Genomic DNA, 16,018 nt, shown 5'->3' with positions numbered 1-16,018 from the left:
AGAAGAAGTACCCAGAGACAGATCTACAGTATTGGTACAATATATTATCCTGTAAAACAATAAAGTCGTGATGACAAAAGTTGGCTATAAGAGAATAGTCTACACACTAGATCAATATGTCTGCAGATGTGCTATACAAGCTCATAAGATAAGAGTGTAATACCTTATTAGGTAGCAGTCTATTCAAAGGTTAAAACAAGGTTTCCCCCAGTAGATTAGGCTTATATTAAGCTACTCTCCCAATCTAATTTATATTATCACAAGAAATAAGAATTCTAGATCCAAAATTGAGTCAGTTGTTGTCTACAGCGGTGACTTCTCTTTCTTTCTGCCCTCCTCAGTTCCTCTCTACAGGGGTGTCAAACTCATTTTCACAGAGCAGCGGTGACTTCTCTTTCTTTCTACCCTCCTCAGTTCCTCTCTACAGGGGTGTCAAACTCATTTTCACAGAGGGCCACATCAGCATTATGGTTGCCCTGAAAGGGCCAAAGACCGTATTAATGTTAATGTAATGTAAAATAAATGTAACTACTCATTTACATATTGTTAAACATGTTGTTTCTGTATTTATTACTTATTCAAGTTATACATATTGCATATGCATTTGCATAGATGTAGAAATATATGTTAGCTTATGTTATTTTAACAAATAATTTGAGTTTATCAGAACCCCATATTACTCCATCAATCAATGATCAAACCATTCAAGTAAATAACAAAGAAGAATATCATCAAATACAAGCTATGACATTAAGTTTGTTCAAAACCTTTTTGTCACAGTCAAGAAGGGCAGAACTAACAACTGAGCTGCAAAGAACACGTGGGACAGATGTAGCAGATGTTACAAAAACAAATGGCTGCACACAACCTTGCAGAGGCCACTAATGGAAGATAGTTTAATTAACTTTAATTAACAGATTGCAGAATGGGTACAGTACAGTACAGCTCAATACACACAATTGTTAAGGGAATGCAGACCAGAGAAGGACTTTCGACTTGTTTACTTCATCAAGGTCCCCCATTTTCAATTCGTAATGAAATTGCTATTATGTGTCTGCATGAACACACAACTGTAACTGTACTCAAAAATAACAAAATAAGGGTTGTCTCAGTTCACAACTATATTGGTCAAGTTTTGGGTGGGACTTGTTTGCGTCCCTACAGCTTCTTATTCAATTGAGCGAGATGCTCGGTTATGTCACACAGCCAGCTTGCATCTGACAGTTCAGACAATATTTCTTCAACCCTTTGTTACCTATTCCGCCTGGATCTTTTTTGTATTTTGGGCTGTAAAATTGTCAAAGAATGTCTGAGGAGTAAGTGCTTTTGGCTTTTTTCCTTTGTTACTTCATCAATACCTCAGATGTTCAACACACATGTATATGTAAGAATGTGTAATAACTAAGGCTGTCAAAGCTTTATTAACGCATTAACCCACAATTATTTTAACGCCGCTATTTTTTTACCGGCGCTCTTGGGGGGCCACATCAAATGACGTGGCGGGCCGCATTTGGCCCGCGGGCCATGAGTTTGACACCTATGCATTAGACTATTGTGTGATGTCATTATTCAGGCTCATTCTTAACCATCAATATTTGTTCATTTTCTTACTCACCTCTGATATATAATGCCATATTTACTTATTTGCATTTTGCATCTGAAAAAATACAACAATTTAATTTGAAAAATTAGACCAAATTTATGAACTTGAATTAACATTTATTTGTCTCTGCACTTAGAAATCAAAAACTAACAAAATAATCTAATGGAAAATAAATAGTTGTATGGCACAACAGCAGCATTTATCAGGATACAGTAAGTAACATTATCATCTGATAATAAAATTAACATAAAATAAATACTTGTATAAATCAAAATAAATAATGTTATAAACAAATGTGCACAGGTAATCAAGAACTGTATGAAAAATAGTAGCAGCATCTTCTTAGAACAACAAGAAGAAAAGTAACTACTGCAGCATGTCACCGACATGCAGACTGGAAGAGCCGGGATTCAAACCACTGACCTCTTTTATCCAAAGCGAGTAGTGACGACTATATTCTCTTCCTCAACTTCTTGCTCTGAGAGCTAGTCACAGTCCCATTCATCCACTGCTCTGCCAAATGGGCTCCAAATGATTTATTTAACAATATCTTGGCGTTTTTACATGGAAGGCAGCCAATGCATCCCTCCTTGGCAAATAACTAGTCATATTTATTTTTCCAAAAGTTCCACTGACTCGGACCCCAGCATTGTGGTGGTTGAGTAGCAGCACAGTCCAGGTCTAGTGGTGGAGACTCGGGTCTGGCAGTGGCAACCGGCGTGGTAACAATAACAGGTGCACTGCGCACAGGAGCAGCAGAGCTAACACTAGTACTAGCACTAGCAGTGTCAACTTCAGTGACAGTAGCGCTGCTAGCTGCTGCACTAACAGCGTCAGTCTTTGGCCTTTTTATAAAACCAAAGCTGTCCAGCTTTGTACAGCCTTGCGGCGGGTTGAGCCTTTTTTTTTTCTTTCTTTTTGGCGGCATGTGGCGTACTGTTTAGTGTTTATGTTTTTAGTTGCAGGACACAGACCGGCAGCTTTCTGTTTACAGCAGCTGCTTGCTGCTTCTTCTTCACTAGGTTGGAGTAGCGTTAAACTTATGGGTGACGCATAGCGGCTTGGAGGTGAAATGCAGCCTATTCCACAACATTAATTACTCAGTTCTTTTAAAAACTGAAAAGAAAAATATGATCTATTAACAATTTATTTAGGTAACATAAATAATACTAATTCGTAAAAAAAAATAAAAAAAAATATTATATAAATTTTTTGAGAGACCCCCACAGGGGCTCTTGACTATGGGGGCTCAGACTATAGCTATGGGGGCTGAGCCCCCATTGGCCCCCTCATAATTCGAACACTGATCTCAACACATGATTGTTATTTTCAAATGAAGAGACTAGCCTATGACTGGGCTTACTTAGCCTATACACAGCTGTTACTGACCAGCTCACAGGAGCAGCTGTTGCTCCTTGACGCATAAAATGTTGTTTATATACTTAAAGGGAAACATCACCCACTTTAAGAATTCATATGTGTCCTTCCTGTGCCCCACTGGTAGTTCAGTCAGTAGTTGTAAACATGCACCAATATCTCCTAAAGCTGGAGAGAGAGAGAGAGAGAGAGAGAGAGAGAGAGAGAGAGAGAGAGAGAGAGAGAGAGAGAGAGAGAGAGAGAGAGAGAGAGAGAGAGAGAGAGAGAGAGAGAGAGAGAGAGAGAGAGAGAGAGAGAGAGAGAGAAAGAGAGAGAGAGAGAGAGAGAGAGAGAGAGAGAGAGAGAGAGAGAGAGAACCCTGCAATCACTGATGTAACTGGGATGTAACATCTGGGGGTCGATCCAGAGGGAATGGGGCTCTGGCTTTGTGAGGCCATGACAGGTTTGTGTGAGCTCATACACCCAAATGAGGTTTATATTCTAGCATTGCTAGAATATCTGAACCAGAATTAAAAACCTGGGTTATTTGGATGTATTAGTTTACTCAAAAATTGTATGGCATCACAAAGTCAGAGCCCCATTCATTGTCTGTGGAGCAGCAACCGATCTCTCTGATTTCTAGCTTTAGGAGAGAGTGGTGCATGTTGTCACAAATGCTGACTGAACTGTCCAGGGGTACAGGAAGAACATATGTGAATTGCTAAAATGGGTGGTATTCCCCTTTAACAAGATGTGTAATCTATATGATATATGGGTTTCATAGATGGGTTTCTTGTCCACGTCAGACTCAATGTGTGCACGCATCAAGGAGGCAAAAAGAAACATAATTCTGGTCAGAACAACGGGTCAGCGTACAATATATTTGCATTTGTTAGCCATGCTAGCGATCTAAACAATCAATCCATGCCAAAGCTAGATATGTAAAAGGTGAAAGCAAAAGGACATCCAGACATTTTTGTTTGAAACTTTTAGTCAGGGGAGTGCCATGGTTTCTCCATAGAGCTCCATTATACTTTTAGTCAGGGGAGTGCCATGGTTTCTCTATAGAGCTCCATTATACTTTTAGTCAGGGGAGTGCCATGGTTTCTCTATAGAGCTCCATTATACTTTTAGTCAGGGGAGTGCCATGGTTTCTCCATAGAGCTCCATTATACTTTTAGTCAGGGGAGTGCCATGGTTTCTCCATAGAGCTCCATTATACTTTTAGTCAGAGGAGTGCCATGGTTTCTCTATAGAGCTCCATTATACTTTTAGTCAGGGGAGTGCCATGGTTTCTCTATAGAGCTCCATTATACTTTTAGTCAGGGGAGTGCCATGGTTTCTCTATAGAGCTCCATTATACTTTTAGTCAGGGGAGTGCCATGGTTTCTCCATAGAGCTCCATTATACTTTTAGTCAGGGGAGTGCCATGGTTTCTCCATAGAGCCCCGTTGTACTTTTAGTCTGGGGAGTGCCATGGTTTCCCCATAGAGCCCCGTTGTACTTTTAGTCAGGGGAGTGCCATGGTTTCCCCATAGAGCCCTGTTGTACTTTTAGTCAGGGGAGTGCCATGGTTTCTCCATAGAGCTCCATTATACTTTTAGTCAGAGGAGTGCCATGGCTTCATCATAGAGCGCCATTATACTTTTAGTCAGGGGAGTGCCATGGTTTCCCCATAGAGCCCCGTTGTACTTTTAGTCAGGGGAATGCCATGGTTTCCCCATAGAGCCCCGTTGTACTTTTAGTCAGGGGAGTGCCATGGTTTCTCCATAGAGCTCCATTATACTTTTAGTCAGGGGAGTGCCATGGTTTCTCCATAGAGCTCCATTATACTTTTAGTCAGGGGAGTGTCATGGTTTCTCCATAGAGCTCCATTATACTTTTAGTCAGGGGAGTGCCATGGTTTCTCCATAGAGCTCCATTATACTTTTAGTCAGGGGAGTGCCATGGTTTCTCCATAGAGCCCCGTTGTACTTTTAGTCAGGGGAGTGCCATGGTTTCCCCATAGAGCCCCGTTGTACTTTTAGTCAGGGGAGTGCCATGGTTTCCCCATAGAGCCCCGTTGTACTTTTAGTCAGGGGAGTGCCATGGTTTCCCCATAGAGCCCCGTTGTACTTTTAGTCAGGGAAGTGCCATGGTTTCCCCATAGAGCCCTGTTGTACTTTTAGTCAGGGGAGTGCCATGGTTTCTCCATAGAGCTCCATTATACTTTTAGTCAGAGGAGTGCCATGGTTTCATCATAGAGCTCCATTATACTTTTAGTCAGGGGAGTGCCATGGTTTCCCCATAGAGCCCTGTTGTACTTTTAGTCAGGGGAGTGCCATGGTTTCCCCATAGAGCCCCGTTGTACTTTTAGTCAGGGGAGTGCCATGGTTTCCCCATAGAGCCCCGTTGTACTTTTAGTCAGGGGAGTGCCATGGTTTCTCCATAGAGCCCTGTTGTACTTTTTTTTTGTGTAGCAGCTCAACGCAGGTAGGGGGCAACTCAGTCACGTGATTCAGCAGGGCATTGCTGATTGGCTCAAGCACTGTATGTTTGTAAACAAGAAACCCGTCTAATAGAAACCTTACAGTATGTGTTGTGGTCACAGGACTCTCTTGTGGTGGTCACCTGCTATTAGGCTCAGGGTATAACTGCATTACAGTAATTAATTTACACAAATATGGTAACTGTGATCACTTACAGTTACTAAGAACAACACAGTAATAAGGTTACATGTACTTTACTTTATTTAGTTGGATTACTCCAATTTGGAGGCATGTTTGAAAGGGAAAAGGAATTCTGGTGGTTAGATTAGATTAAGGAACACAATGTCATTCCCTACCCACCCACCACCTCCAATGTACAGCCCCACCCACCCAACCCCACCCCACATACCCAACCTCCTCCAATGTACAGTTTCTATGTCAAATGTATATACACTCTGGACACTTTTTGTATCACAAACAGTACTGTATTTGCAAATCTGGTATGTCATAAATGTATAGATGTAGTAGGCAGTACTGTCTATCTGTATGTTGTGTGTGTCATATGATGAATTGAAAATGGGGGACCCTGATGTAAACAAGACGAAAGTCTTTATCTGGTCTGCATCCCCTTAACAATTGTATGTATTGAGCTGTACTGTACTGTACCCATTCTGCAATCTGTTAATAAACTTTTCAATCAATCAATCAATCAAACATACACAACAAATAATTGTAATCATAACTGTAGATATGGTGCTCTGTTGGAGCAATCAAATCGATTATGTTACTAGTCAAGGTTTTCAGCAGGTAATCTGTAATGGGAATACATTCTAATCCTCCCAACCCTGCCTTCTATAAACATTTTGGAAACCCCTGCTAAATTAGAATACACTGCCATCTACTGGCAGAGTAGTGTAAATGGAAAAAGAAGTAGGAGGGGGAATACTCGAATAATGTGCATGTGGGCTTTTTCTTTCATATTGTCGTGGCAGGGGACAGTCAGAATTTAAGGTAGACATGCTCAACTGTGACACATAGAGGCAGTGTTGTACCGTAACACTGACTCATTCTCTACAAGCAAACAAGTTTGCACTTATATTTTACTCGTGTAAATGTCCCAAAGCTCAGTCTGTGTGGCCCCATGGAGCATTGTTCAATGTTCATGATGTTCAGTCAGGAGCCTTTGATGAGTAGGCCTCAGAGAAGAAGCTGTCAACTCAGTAATTTTGGTCAGACATTCTACCTACACATTATGTACTTGTTAGGACTGGTGCTATTTGTATGTCAAGTCAAGATACAGCATGTATCTGACTTTGCGTGTGTGGTCTCTGTTATCTGCATTGCTGGTTTTGTGAAAATCATCACAGGATCAACAATAGAGACAGGCCGAAGAAATTAGTCATATCCTAGTTATGGGCAAGGAAACTATAAAAGAAGGAAGGGTCATTATGTCACTGTGTAGTGCGTGAACACACTTTGGTGCCACTGCCAAGTGTGGAAACTTTCAGTTTGGCCGACATTGAGTTGAATGAATGGGATCAGCCATCTCCTCGTTTATGACCTGTCATTTAAACAGGTTATTACCTCGGATGGATGTCAGACTCATCTGCGATTTGTTGCCTTGGTAACTAGCTAACGTTTGATATATTGGTTGATGTATATTTCCTCAAATATCTTATATTTTTCTTCTCCATGCATCTCCCATAGGCTTCAATACTAGAACTGGCACCAAGCAGACCATAGAACGCTGGTGTTCTGACAGAATGACTCTTCCTTCTTTGATAGTATCTTGGTTATATATCATACTGGTCATCGCGTCTCGCTCCTGCCATTATGAGATAACTCTTATCTCCTAGCACCTACTGTGCTCATGAACAAACAATTTGCCAACATGGACGCTGCAGTGCACTCCATGAACTAGTTGTTATGAAATGCAGAGAGAAATTATACAATGTTGGGTTTTCGCCGGAGATTCACCAGCCCTGGAATCTTCTCGGCACATCCTAACAGCGCATCGGGCCTATCCTGGGGTTTCCTCGTCTCGTGACAGCGGATCGAGGGACGTCGCGCGAAGGCTAGCTGGCTAGTGGCTAGTGAATCCCTACCCATATTCAAAACCGCTCTTAAAGAGCACCTACGGGGGGAGCTCCAGTAGCTCACCGCATATCTCTGCGCTATTTCTGCGTCGGGGAAAACCGTGCTGCGTCACGGATCTGGTGGACTCGAGTTCGATTCCCGGACCCGCCGTCATTTACCAGAATGTCTTCCCCTGATCTATATCCCGTTTCACCCTGTATCTGTCGGTCATGCTTGGCCAGAAAAGCGATAAACGCTAAAAAATAAAGTAAAAAAAAAAAAAAAAAAGAGCACCTACGGGAGGCTGCAATTCGTAAATGCCCAAACCCCCCACCACCTCCTAATAGACAGTCTCCTCCCCACCGCATGTATATATTCTCTCCCCGCCGTATGTATATTTCTCTCCCACCCACCCACCCCCTCCAAATGTACAGTATCCACCCCACCGTATGTATATTTCTCTCCCACCCACCCACCCCCTCCTAATGTACAGTCCCCTCCCCATCATATGTATATACTCTGTCAGGATCTATGGGTAACAGTACTGTATATTTAAATACCGTTTATGTCACAAATGTATTGATTGATTGATTGAAAAGTTTATTAACAGATTGCAGAATGGGTACAGTACAGTACAGCTCAATACATACAATTGTTAAGAGGATGCAGACCTGAGAAAGACTTTCGTCTTGTTTCCATCAGGGTCCCCCATTTTCAATTCATCATATGACACACACGACATACAGATAGACAGTACTGCTACATCTATACATTTATGACATACCAGATTTTCAAATACAGTACTGTTTGTGATACTAAAAAAATCCAGAAAAAGAGTGTATATACATTTGACATAGAAACTGTGCATTGGGGGAGGTTGGGTAGGTGGGGTGGGGCTGTACATTGGAGGTGGGGGGGGGGGCACTGTACATTGGAATACTGACATACATTTGACATAGAAACTGTACATTGGAGGAGGTTGGGTAGGTGGGGTGGGGTTGGGTGGGGCTGTACATTGGAATACTGACAAAGCCATGCTTGGTCTTTATTGTACAACTGGGTTAGGACATTTGTAGGGGCCAGTTTTGAATTGCAGTCTCCCGTAGGTGTTCTTTGATAGTGTTTTTGAAGGTGGGTAGTGATTCACATTCCTTTACAGCTTTGGGTAGGGCGTTCCACATTGTTGTGGCATAATTGCGAAACGTGTTTAGTCCCTTGTTTGAGCCGAATCTGGGTTTTACATGATTTGTGGAGCTCCCTCTGGTGTTGTGATCGTGGTATTCACTGACCTTTGGGAAGTATTTTGACATGTACATGGGTACCTTGGTCGTGTAGTGTATCTTGTAGACCAGGCCCATTGCAAGTTGCTGTACTCTGTCGTCTACTCTAAGCCATCCTAGGTTGGCAAAGTGTGCAGGGGTGAGGTGGGTTCTAGGAGTCAGGTCAAGCAGTAGTCTGACTAGTTTGTTTTGAGATGTTTGTAATTTGGTTTTTAGTGCCTTTGAGGTGCTTTGGTACCATGAGGTGCAAGCATAGTCGTAGTACCCTTGAATGAGTGCTCCTGCCAGAGTCTTCAGGGTATTCTTGTTTACCAGGGAGGAGATCCGGTACAAGAATCGAGTTCGTTGATTGACTTTTTTTATTACATTGGATGCCATTTTGTCACAGGAAAGATTAGCCTCTAGGATGGAACCCAGGTAGGTAATTTCATCTTTCCTTGTGACAATATTGTCACCCACTGTAACTGAGAAGCCGTCGGTTTTGCTGAGTTTGTTATTTGAACCGAAGAGAATGGACTCTGTTTTGCCCATGTGTAATGATAGTTTGTTGTCGGCGAGCCATATGCAGATTTTGCCTAGTTCCGAGCTGAGGGTTTTTTCAACCTGTAACTTGTTCTTGTCAGAGACCAGCAGGGCTGAGTCGTCCGCAAACAGGAACAAGTTGCAGTCACAAGCTGACGACATGTCATTTGCATAAATTAGGAACAGTAGTGGTCCTAGTATGCTTCCTTGTGGAACACCACAGTTCAGTACTAAATACCTGTATGTCCCTATGCCATAAATGTCATGTATGTTGTGTATGTCATAAATGTCGATATGAATTGAAAATGGGGGACCCTGATGTAAACAAGACAAACGTCTTTCTCTGGTCTGCATCCCCTTAACAATTGTGTGTATTGAGCCGTACTGTATTGTAGTGTTTTCACGATACTGGAATTTCGACTCCGATACGAAAAGTATCGATATTCGATACCATTTTCGATACCAAAAAAAAATATATATATATATATGTTTAATTTATATATATATATATATTTTATTTTTATTTAACATTTTGCTTTTGTTGCTGATTGATTCTCCTCAGATTCTCTCTGGTACTATAAGAGAAGATAAATATAACACATTTAAAACCCTTTGTTTATCTTTAGATTAACTAAATTATCTAATCTAAATCAAACCCCTCTTAAAAACAAAACCCTGTTTAACCTAGCCATCTATAAAACATCATGCTAAAACTGTGAAACAAACTCCCCTAAAGAAAGAAATACATAGCAAACATGACTCAGTTATGCAATAGTGCTGCTGCTTTTTATTTGGTTAAAACAACAACTACAACAATTTTCATGACGGCGAGAGAGAGAGAGAGAGAGAGAGAGAGAGAGAGAGAGAGAGAGAGAGAGAGAGATTTCTCCGGAGCTATGCTCGGACTCGGAGCATTTATTAACGTTACATTTTCAACAAGATTGCTGCTAATTAAACACTTCATGGAACGGGGTAACGTTATGTCGAGTTCATACATGTACTAGTGTAGTTAGTATGAACTCGACTTAACGTTACTCCGTTTCCATGAAGTAATTATAAAGATGGCCAGCTAGCTATCATAAGCTAACAGAGGAACGACTAGCTAACGTTAGCTAATAGCTGTATCGTTGGCACTGCTCTGTAACAACGCTTGCAAATGAGCATCGTGGCATCTTTAGCTTTTCCTTCGTCGTTTACTTCAAACCTGAAGTACTTCCAAACAGCACTTCTGCTGTTTTCTTTATCCACAAGCACAAGTTGCGGAGGCTCTGCACTAGCCATATTCGGAGCTAAAATCTTTGTTGACAAACTGTGAGGTCTGTTAGGGGGAGGGCTGCAGCAGCGTGTGTCTGTTGGTCTCTGAGGGGGAGGAGGAGGAGGGGCAAGCGTGCTCTGCAACAGCGTGTGTCTGTCTGTCAACAACTTGCGGTAGAACACTGCGAGCAAGCCAGCTGGTATCGATACTGCAGAAAGTATCGATATTTCGGGAAATGTATTGAAGTATTGAAACCGTTTTAAATATTCAGAATCGATATGTATCGATTTTTCGATATTTTTGACAACACTACTGTATTGTACCCATTCTGCAATCTGTTAAATAAAGTTTTCATTCATTCATTCATTCAGTTGGATGTTTTCCCAACTATCCTAGTGCGCGTGGCTAATGCTAATGCTACAATGCTGGGTCTCCGTTCTTGTTCCCCGCCGAGGGCTGTCTTTACTAAAAGATCTTCCCTCCTCTTAACCATTCATGCTGACGGTCAATCGGTGTCTAATGTTGGGGGTTTTGACGGGGGCTTGTTTACCATTTTCATGGGTGGATGGGCTGAGGCCTAGGGCTGGTGTGCTTTTTGTGAATCTATGAATTGTGTGCAGGACTGCTGTTTTCTCTGGTCTGCATCCCCTTAACATTTGTGTGTATGGGCTAGCCCATTCTGCAGTGTGTTAGTGGAGTTTTCGTTCATTTATTCATTTACCCCTTCATGGGTGCACACCACAGTGGAGGTTGCTGCATTCCTACTAGTGAGGCAGTGCTTCAGTAGTCTTTTGTCTGCAGCCACCACTGGTGCTCCGTGCTTGTGAAGCAGGTGGCATCAGTCCTTTGCCTCTGACACGGTGTCCCGCCCGGCCGACGCCATGAGGCGAGTCGGCCCGGCAGGTGGCTGGTAGGCTGTTAAAGCCTATACCGCCGTGGTATAGAATTAGCAGCGACTAGCAACATTGTTCGAATTGCTGTTTTTTCTGTCTAAATGGTGTCGGTGGTGGGGCCTTAGGGCCAGCCGACGTTGAAACATCGCGCAAGGTTTTGAGGTTATTAGCTTTTGACCTAGCCGCAAGCTATAACCGCAGGGAGGGCTAGGATGCTGTCAACGCTCTTTGGTTGGATCAGTCTCCCCTTGAGGAGGAGAGAAGGGTTTTCCCTCATCAGGGCTCCCCTCAGGAGCGCGGGCGGTATTTGACCTAGGCCCCACACCGCCTCACACCGCGCAGCCAGAGGTGAGGGCGCGGCCTCGCCAGCGGCTGTGGCGAGGCCCCCAACCAGCGGCCTTGTTTCCCCCGCCTGAGGTACCCTGGACACAAAGAAAACAGGTAATCGCAAGGCCGACAGCCTTGGCGGCCGAGGGATCGGCTATATTAGATGAGCACGCCCTAAAAAAACATCGCCGTCTAGCTGTGTCTAGCTCGCTCTCCGGTCACTCCCCCCCCAACACCAGCGGGATAAGGGCTCTGATTTGTTTCCTTTGGCTGCGGGCCGCGTGCCTTCAATGAAGCGCAAGCGGCCCCACGTTTCGCTTCTCATGGGGACAGGGGCTGACACCCAGTTGCTGGCTAGGCCTGGGTCTGTCCATGAGAATGTTGTGCTGTCAAGCGGCTCCCACGCCACACGAATTTTTTTATTTTTATTTTTTTATTCAGATAATGGTTGAAGAAGTGCGTCTTTAGTAGACGGCGAAAGATTGGGCGTGTTTCGGCTGTCCTAACTGGGGTGGGTAGTTCATTCCACCATTGTGGGGCAAGGACTGAGAATAGGCGACTTCTCTTTGATGACCCTCCCGGAGCTTGGATAGGAGTAGGTCTGAGGCGGGGGCGGAGCTGAGCGATCATGGAGTAGACGTGTTTCACATGAGCTCCCTTCTACCGTGCTGAATATACGTTTCTCCCCATTAGTCTTTATTTTATTTTTATTTGTTTTTATCTGTTTGCTAGGTCGTCGTGTTTAGTATACATTCGTCAACTTTTTTCGACTTTCTACGATGGCGGGGGTGGAAACCAGAGCCATGAAAGAATTAGGCACGACACCGACACCGCCGAGCATGGCCGCACCGTCTCCCGCTGTCGGGGAGTTAAGCGAAGCTGTGCTCTTGGTCATGACCAAGCTACACGCAGACTCTGAGACACGCATCGCTGAAGCACAGAAGAAAGTACACGCAGACTCTGAGGCACGCATCGCTGAAGCACAGAAGAAAGTGTTGGCGGATTTCTGTATCAGCCTCCGTCGTGAGATATCAGAAGAAATACGGCTGGCGGTAGTCCCGCTGACAGACAAGATGGAGACGATTCACGCTGCCTCATCGGCTAATGCTAACGAACTAGCCATGCTAACGACGGAGGTATCATCACAGTGTGAGAAGATGGCGGGTCTTGAATCCGCCCTGCTGGCTAGGCAGGCTGAAGTCAACAAACTACAGTCGGCGATGGAGGAGATGCAGTCCCGGGATAGACGCCACAACGTCAGGATTGTTGGAGTACCGGAGACCAGCGGTGAAGGCCGTCTCTCTGAGACCATGCCCGAACTGCTGCAGAAGATACTAGGGACGGACGTCCTCCCTATGCCTCCTATCTGTGAGTCGGCCTACAGAGCGGGCAGGTTTTCTCCCGGCGTGAACAAAGAACCGAGGCCCATCATAGTCAAGCTGAACAGACTCCAACAGAGAGAAATCATCATGCGGTCGGCTCGTACCAGAAGGGGTACTCTGAGGCTTGGCGATCACAAAGTGGCCATTTTCGAGGACTTTACACCGGAGGTTCAAGCTCAGAGAGCCGAGTACAAGGTGGTCCTGACTAAGCTATGGAAACTAGGCCTGAGGCCCACGTTATTCGCTCCCGCGAAACTATCTGTGTTGGAGAAGGTCGGTGGTCAGCGTTTGTTTTGGTCGTTGGCTAAAGCGAAGGAATATCTCGCGGAGACACCCGAGTCTGTTGCTTGATATCTATGGAGGGTGAGTGACTTGGCGGTTTGGGCCTATATACATTGATTAGGTCGACTATTCACAAACACTTGCTGTCATGCCCAGACATGCTAACTGTCCTCTGCCCATCCAACTAGCGGGGCTTCCCAATGACTTCTGTTACTTGCTAAAGCTGACCTCATGGTCGTACTTGTGTATCGCCTCTTTGGAAGCTAACGAGCTAGCTGAACAATGTACATAGTAGGCTAACGTGCTATCCGGATTCGTCACTAGCTTACGCGCTAGCCTCGGGCTAGCCAGCGGGCTTCGACTATGGTCTGCGATGAGACATTCGAGACCCGTTAATGGTTACGTATTTTGGTTGCTGTTGCTGTTCAAAGGGACATTGGTTTGCACAGTTCAAGAGTGACCGAGTCCCTAACTAACTTCTGGTATGCTTTTTATTTTTATATCCAGGTTGTTTTGAGCTTTGGTGATCCAAAGTAGATGCCAAGGTCGGTTGAATATGCATATACAATATTTGATAACAGGTTGGGTCGGGTATGGCTTGCACTTCATGGCTATATGGTTATATGGCTTGCACTCTAGCCATTACCCTCTTTTCCTTTCTTTTTTCTTTCCTATTGTCGCTGTTTTTATGTCATCTATATGCGCGATTTAAATGTGATCCGGTTCTACCTTGGACTAACTGCTGACTCGCCTTAATTTTGTTTTGAATTTTCCGTGAGGCACTTATGCTATAACGTTGATACATTAATATGCAGACTCCAAGGTAGATGGTTACAGGTTGATGCTGAGTAATTATATAATAATTATTGTCGCTGTTTTAATGGCATTTGAATGAGCAATTTAACTGTGATCCGATCCTACCTTGGACTAACTGCTAATCTGCCTTAAATGTGTTTTGAATTTTCCGGGATCCACTTATGCTATAACGTTGCGACATTAATATGCAGACTCCAAGGTAGTTGGTTACAGGGTTGATGCTGAGTAATTATATAATAATTAGTGTCGCTGTTTTAAGGGCATTTGAATGAGCAATTTAACTGTGATTCGATCCTACCTTGGACTAACTGCTCCGACCGATATCTTTATTGAAACAATGTATGATGACAGGTGGTGTCAGGTGTTGCCTATTACCATCCCCGGATTGATTAATGAATGATTGTGTTTAATTCTATTCTTACATAGGTTAGGTCATTTCAGCCGCTGTGCCTGATCAGAGGGACGGCTAAAGGGGTGCACTTTGACCATAAACCTTTTTTTTTCCCTTCCTCCTTTTTTTTTGTCATTGTTTAATTGACACTGTTCACACAATTTTGCACAATTAACCTGTGACCCGAACCTGCCTTAGACTATCGGCTGGGATGCTTTAATTTAATTTTGTTTTGAATTTTCCTATACCCTTTTGGGCTATAAAAATGTGATGTTGAAGCGCAGATTCGGAAATAGAGGGCTGCAGGTTGATGCGGAGTTATTATTTAATAATGGCTATTTTTACCATTATGGTTGTCTCATGTTGGGGCCAGGGCTCAGGTGGGTTTCGACCGATATCTTTATTGAATTTTATTTTATTATTATTTGTGTTTATTGGACTAGTGGGGGTTTACTCAGGGGTTTATCTAGAGGGGGGTGGGAGTGGGAAGCGTCTTATTGATCCATGTCTCTAGTGGGAAGTGATAGGAAGATGACCATCCTCAGTGGATGGGGCATAGGGTGGGGATTGGAGAGTGGGTATAGGGGAACTTATAGTAGGACGGGTGGGTTAGGGTTTAGAGTAGAAGGAGGGGGGGTTGTAGCTGGGGTGGTATTTTTATGTGTTCTATGTACTGTTGTCTTATATATGTGTAAGTGTTCCTCCTCTGAACTCCTGGGATTGACCGTCCGGGCCCGCCGGGATCGGCACCTCTGTACTCAGCCTGGCTGCACGGGTATGTTCTCTACGCACTTATACAAGCTCGACCATGGCTAAATTGAATATTTTAATTTGGAACGCAGGAGGGCTTAACGCCCCACACAAGCGTGCCAGTGTCCTTTGGCTATTGAAGAGGAGAAATATTGACCTTGCTCTCCTTAGTGAGACGCATTTAATGGTAGGTGACGTGTCAAGACTGGCAAATCGGCAATATCACGTTATCTCCTCATCCTCAGCCGATGATAAGACGAAAGGAGTAGTCATAGTTACAAGACGTAACCTTGATATCAAAATCTTGGATGTATGGTCGGACACGGAGGGAAGGATTACTATAGCAAAAGTTGAATTCTTGCATAGGAAGATGGCTATAATAGCATTGTATGCTCCTAACACATTTGATCCAGCGTTCTATAATACAATCACGAAGAATATGTTGGAACTTAATGGATACGCTCTCATTGTGGGTGGCGATTTTAATGCGTGCTGGGATGCGGAGATGGATAGGTCCGGGCCCTCTGAAACGAGCGACCAGAAACGGGCCTCTAAGGCCCTCAGGATGTGGGCCAAAGACACGGGGCTCACAGACCTCTGGCGCTTATGCAACCCCA

This window comes from Notolepis coatsorum (genome assembly GCF_963971535.1).
Source record: "Notolepis coatsorum genome assembly, chromosome: 1".
NCBI lineage: Eukaryota > Metazoa > Chordata > Actinopteri > Aulopiformes > Paralepididae > Notolepis > Notolepis coatsorum.
This window is presented reverse-complemented; position numbering follows the sequence as displayed.